We start from the raw sequence: 6,679 nt of genomic DNA, 5'->3' as shown, positions 1-6,679 counted from the left end.
TGTGTTTTTTCCTTATCTTCCTCCCTCAAAGCTCTTCCTCTGTTTAATGATTCAGTTTCTCAGCAGAAGCAAAACTATTGTCTTGATTTTTTTTTTTTTTCTCTTTTCCCCCCAAATAAGCGATGCTAAAACCTGAGCCCCACCTATGTCCGCCTGCGCGCCAGGGGCAAGTAGTTTTGAATGCCTCCGAAACGTTAGGCAGAGCCCGCCTGTAAGGTGCTTCCTTCAGAAGCCGGCCGTAGGGCACGTGTGGATGTGCCAGACCAGCCGGGAAGGGAGGCGGAGCGGATCTTAGTCAGGAGTTTCCCGCCTTCCTTCTTCCCGCCCTCCGCGCTGCCCGCGACCCGGCTGGGCTCGCGGTGTCCCCGGCCGCCCAGCGGCGGGGCTGCCCCGCGGGGCTGCGCTGCCCTCGGAAGGGCGCGGGCCGGGCGCCGCGGCGCCTCGGGCCGCCTCCGCGCCTCCCGGGCATGGTGCGGGATGGCGTCTGCCCGAGAGGGCTCCAGAACGTCGGCAGCGCGGCGAGGAGCTTTAGCGGGGCGGCCGGCGCCCGCCGTGCCGCGGGGGCGCGCGGGGCTCCTTCGCCCCGTGTGGTGACAGGTACTTCAGTATCGGGTGTAGCGCGCGAAGTGAGCTCACCCGGTGGAATGCGCTTTTCTTGTCTCACTGTAATATTATCTCCCACTACGGTATGAAATTCATATCCAGACGTTAGGAAAAAGGCGTAAAGAGCAAAGCTTTCTCTCCAGCAGTGAGTGCTGCGTTTGGGCCCTTGGGCGAGAAGGCTGAGGGGAGCAGCCATCTTGGTGTGCTTGTGTATCCAAAGCTGCCTATAGGCATGGAGGCCTGAGGTACAGCTGTGAGATAAATGTTAAATAATTGTCATAAGATAAAATAATTTTCTCCTTTCCCAGCTGTTCTTTTGGAAATACAAACTACCTGCAAGTATCAGCTGTTTTCCCTCAGGTATTACCTGGTTTGTAGCCCTGTTTCAAAGGCTGATATACTCCTCGGAGATAATTTTGAGACTTTTAAAATCGATCTTTGAGAAAAGACATGAGAAGCACACAGTAGCCTGTTTCGTGCTGCTATTAAAAGGGTGAGAGATCTTGCTGAAATGGCATTGGCTGTACACCACAAGGAATATTTGGTGTGAAAACACTACAGTTGATAAAATATCGGTAACTTAAATGCACAGATGATGCTATTTTTCAGGAGCAGCTCCAATTTAATGCCTGATGGAGCAGTGTCATTCACACCTGTTTTCAAAATGCCTTTCTGTCTAGATTTGTACATTTAAAAACTATTGCTGAGATAGCAAATCGCTCTTTGCATCTAATTAGGTAAGTTATCTCTATAAACTTTGCTTGCTCAAATGTGGCCCTATAAAAGAAATCAAACGGCAGGCGTTTTTCCAGTCAGTGGAATAAACAACTAGAATTTGATAGCTAGCATGCTCTGCCTCACTGCTACAGGATGTTCAGGCAGTCTTTATTTGGGAGTAAGGCAACTTTAAATAAACTGACATGATTTCAAAGGCCAAGACTGTTTTTGCTGACTGTAGACTAGAAAGCAAATTAGTGTCCTGTGAGATCTAGAAGCTTTCTAGAATGTAATTAAAGTTGTTTGTTGGCATCTTTGATGATTTCTTTTTTAAAAAAAAAAAAAAATTTTTTTTTTTTTTTTTGTATTACTGGCTTACTGATCTTCCAGCAGGAACAAATTTGCAAGCTCTGGTGTTGATCCTGTCATTTGGTTTCTGGGTCACTAGTATGCAAAGTTGGTCCCTGTCCGTGAAGATGTATTGCAAAAATCAGGTCTCCAGAACTTTGAAAGTCAGGAAAACCTTGAAGACTGGTGCTTGGCAGTGTTGGAGTGCTTTACTAATAACTCCCCACCTGGCAAATGGAACACATGATAAAAAGAAAAAAATAATCAAACTTTCAGTTGCCGATGATATAATTTAGACTGTTACTCTATCTAAGATCTATTTACGTTCAGAATAAGAAAAAATATTCAAAATTTCCTTCTCCTGATCCTTGCTGTCCCAAGAATGCGTGAAGAAAGGATCCGATTTCATTTTTTTCCAGGTCAGATCTTGTTTTAGTTTATTGTATTTGCTCTTTGGAGTTCCCCTTCCTATAATACATGCAACAACAAGAAGTTTTCCTTTGATGTTTTACACTTCATTGGCACTGTTTCTTTGACTATCCCAAATTACACAACAAATAGTAGGGTTTAATTGGATTTGTACTAGCTTCTTACCAGACCTGCTGTGTCACACAGGCGTAGGGCTAAAGGAGTGTACCTTTGGGCAAGTATCAACTTAAAACACCCACCAAGAAAGTAATGATGTTTCTAGCATGGCTGTAGGTGGTTTCTTTGGTGTGGTTTCCAGTCATATGCTAAGGGTGACTTTCACTGTTCCTTATGCAGAATTCCCTTTCTCAGTTTTCAGAGGAATTCGTCTAAGTCAGAGTCTAAACAGTCTAATTCAGAGTAAGAAAAAAATCACTAAATGCTTGCAAATGTGGAGTAGCTGTCAGGGCTGTACTGGGCTGTGCTAGTTGCTTGATGCAAAAATCTCTATTTCTGCAATTTGTAACTCCTTTTGCGCAGCATCTAAACATCGTATAAAAACAGGCAGTTTATTATTGCAGTGCATTGATAAGGAATAATGCAAGATGTTTTACAAGTAAGAAAGATTTAGAATGGTTTTATTAAAATAAATTATAGTTTAGTCAAAACTTAGGCCAATGTTTGCAATCCTTGTAAAAGAAAAGGTTCCTTGCAAGATAGAAGCTTCCTTTAAGTTTTTGCTTTTAAAATACCTTTTTCATTAATATTAAAAAGATATGTATCATTTTACTTCAAAAATGGGTAGTTCTTGCTCTCTGAACACTGCTGTCAGTATTTATAAAGATTGTTCCTCAAGTGCACTGAGGAGCACCGAGCTCTTCAGAGGCACCAGATAGAGAAGCAGATTTTTCAGTTCTGGTTGGGGGGGTGGGATGTCTTTCTTACTTATATCCTGCTCCTTCTGGGGAAAGATAACTGTATATGGGTAATGTCTTTGGAACCAAACGTTTCCATTTGCAAGGTTTTTGAGGCACGATGCGTTAAGAAACAAGTACCTAACATGGAATTGCAGCTCGTACGTTATTCGAGTCTTGCTGGTGGTGATGCTTTTGGTGCGCTGTCAGCAACTGCTCGCGAGAGGGAGCTCCGAGAAAGCGTCAGGTGTTCCTGCAGTCAAAACAAAACAAAAAATCCTAATGTGTCTCCCTATATATTATGAACTCTGCTCTCTCCAAACATTTACATTCCCTGACTCTAAGCCTTCATGTCAAAAATTCAGTTTCATCTTCCAGTATTTTTTCTGTATCTAGAAATTGGCAATGTTCTCTGGAATACTTAACCAAATTTTATAATTACTGTCTTTTAGGCGGAGACAACCCAAATGTTTTCTTATATTCTAATCATGTTATGAATTTTCAGAACTGAAAGGTTTTCTATAAATAATCTTTCAAAGAGTGGATGAATAATTACAATAACTGAGAAGGAATTTTCTCCCCTTTCTTTAACAGGAAGTGGTTTTGATCTTGAAATTATCTGCTGCTTCCTGATTTAAAACAGGTACTCATTCTTATTTTCTCTGTAGAAAATTAAATACATCACCATATCTTTTATTATATTCCTATCAGCACTTCAGAATTTAATTGTTAGCAATTGCACACTCTTTGTATTTTCCCTGTCTTCACCAATAATAAAATACTTGTACCATTACAGTAGCTTTTCCAAAGGAGATATTTCCATTTGTTCATGTGTATTAATCTTTCCTCTCACTCTGACTGATGTGTTCACAACAGGAAATGTTTTTAAAATTTTAATACAGAAAGAATTTTTTAAATTATGTGAGGCGACTGTTTATATTGAGCTTACGCAGTATTAGTGTCTTCAGAAGATGTTAATTGAACTTATTTTTTTAGTATGGCTTATTGAAGGTTCTGCTTAATGCCTAACATCTTGCTATTTAAGAGGTTGATTGGAAGGAATATATGCAGATATGTTAATTGTGGAACAGAGTATATTACTTGTGAATTCCTAATTGAACAGCTACCAAGTAATTTGGCCAATATTCTTCTGTTCTCTGCTAAGTGTCCTTATCTGGCTGGTTTATACTTACTTATTTACAGGTAATGGTTTACTTGTAAGATGAAAACAAGCTTTAAGATTTGTAGAGGCTACTTCTAAGCATACACAGAACTTATCTGAAAATCTGCTTTTATTATTATTATTATTGAAATAATACTCATTAAATCTATTTTATCACTTACATGTAGAAATCAGAATGAATTATCTGATCCAAAATGGTCATTTTATGAAATGTTGAATTTATTAAATGTTTTGAAATTATATTCCATGAAAGAGAGAGGTTTATTTAGAGCAGCTTTAATACTATTTGATTTTAACATAAATACAAAAAAAAAAAAGTTCTAAAATATTTTAGATTTATGAAGCAGTGAAGATAGGTAAATATTTTGGAAAATTTTTTTTTTTAATATTTTGTAATAAAATATTCAATGACTATTATTTTGTAGGCTTTCTATTATTGCATAGTAAATTAAATTTTGTTTCTGAGATGGCATATTGACAAAGATGTACTTAAATACCTTGGTAAAGCAACAGTTGGCATTATACAATAAATACATTTATAATAGAGGTTCTAAATTCCTTCACACTTCTATTTTTACCTCCTCATTCAAAAAAAATAGTGTTAGGAGCTCTTTAGGTTTTAGATTTTACTGTGAACTCTCAGTTCTGAATTTTCCTTGTTGTAGGAAGGTTTTTCCCTGTAAGCAGGAAAGCAGAAAACAGATAGTACTATATAGTGGTTCTGGACGGAGACTACATCATAATGCTGTTATTGCAAATGATGGATTATAGGAGGATTTTTTTCTGGTCTCTTGCAAATTTGTGTATTGCAAATGCACTCAACGTTTCAAGGTTTTACTAGTTTGTTTTTATACCCTTTATTTTGCGGGATTTTATTTAGTAGATCTTTGGGGTAAATCAAGGTGAGAAGAGGCTGATGTAAATTATAGTTACACCTGGGACAATGGCAGACTGGTTTTTTGCCTTTTTTTTAATTCAGAAAGTCTTACTAAAGCAACTGCTTTTTATTTTCTGATTACATTCAGGTCTCACATGCTGTATGTTTGAAGTGGGTAGATGGGACAATTTTCCTCCTTTTATGTTCCTCTTCTGTCTTCAGCTAATTTATTTTACTTTGAGAGAACAGAGTTGGCCTGTCAGTTCAAAACCTGCCTGGATATGAGTTGTAGTACTTTGTGTGTGTCACAGAAGAAAATAAAAAACTAATAAGGTGGGATTTGACTTTATCAGTTATTTCCTCCCTCCACCATTTGTTGCCTTACACGAAAGACAGGATTGTGGAGAAAAATCAGAACTGCAGTGATTTCAGAAATAAGCTGCTGTGTCTATAATCGGTGATGATGCTAACGCAGTGTTTAAAACAAGTAATTGGAGCTAGGTAGGAGCCAAAAGGCTCAAAATAATGAACTTCAGTAAGGTAACTGATGAACTGACAAGATACCCAAAGCCTGACTATGTGTGCATGAGTCGAGCTCAGACTCAGTAGCACAGAACATAGGAAGCGAAGCTGTGATCTACTTTTCTCTCTCTTTTGTTTTAATGGATTGTGTTGCATATATTTTGGATTAGCGTGGGTCATAGCTCAGAAAACACATTGACGTTAGATGAAGAAGCTGCAGAGATGCCTCTCTTGGTTCTGTGTGTAAGAAACATATTTTTAAAGGACATGAAGTCGGTAAGTAGCAGAGAATTCAGGTATACAGATTAATTTGCTCTGATTAAATATTAGAAAGAAAAGAAGAAAATGTGTGTAATTTATCAACGAAACCCATGAGATGGGAAAGTAATGCTGTGATCCCTGGTGTGCTGTGTCTGTTAAGCTGTAAGAGCCTGCCTGAGCTGTCCAAGTAAGCGAAATGCTCAGCTCGAGTCCTGAGTCCTCTATAAATTCAGATCTGTGTCTTCCATCTTCAGGGCAGAGTATTAGGCACTCCGATGTCTTTGAAGATCTAGACCTGCCATTTTTAGCAATGGGAATTAGGTGTCTGCATACCTTCCAGTGTCTGAGTCTCATATTGTGTGACTGCCTCCTAATATCAGTTATTTACCAGGTTTTGAAGTGTTGCAGGCCCTTCAGCCAGGATGGTGCTCCATTGACCTCTTTCAGAGTTTCTTTTAAACAGGGCAGATACTGTGCTTCAGATGTGCTTCAGATGCTACTTGATCCCAGATTTTCTTTGTCTCTTAGCTTAATCTTCGTTATCACATATTCTTATGCCACTAGAAAAATCTCATTGTTTTAGAAAAAGTCATAACTGAAAGGAGCATATGAGTCGTCACCAATTATAAATAGACATGAATTGGGTTGTGAAAATGCTCTTGATTCAGGATTAATACAGTAGCTAATGTGTTTTATAAGTATAGCTGTCCTCTTCTCCCCTCAAAAAAGATGCTAGCTAACATTTTCTACATGTTCCCAGTGTAGTCATGACCGCATGTTTTAAAACAGTCTCACTAAGTTATACTGTTCTCTGTTTAATTAGTCTGGCAGCAGTTTGGACTCATT

Source organism: Tauraco erythrolophus, chromosome 14, assembly GCF_009769465.1.
Source record: "Tauraco erythrolophus isolate bTauEry1 chromosome 14, bTauEry1.pri, whole genome shotgun sequence".
NCBI classification, from domain to species: Eukaryota; Metazoa; Chordata; class Aves; order Musophagiformes; family Musophagidae; genus Tauraco; species Tauraco erythrolophus.
The sequence above is the reverse complement of the archived record's forward strand: the minus strand, read 5'-3'. Positions refer to the sequence as shown.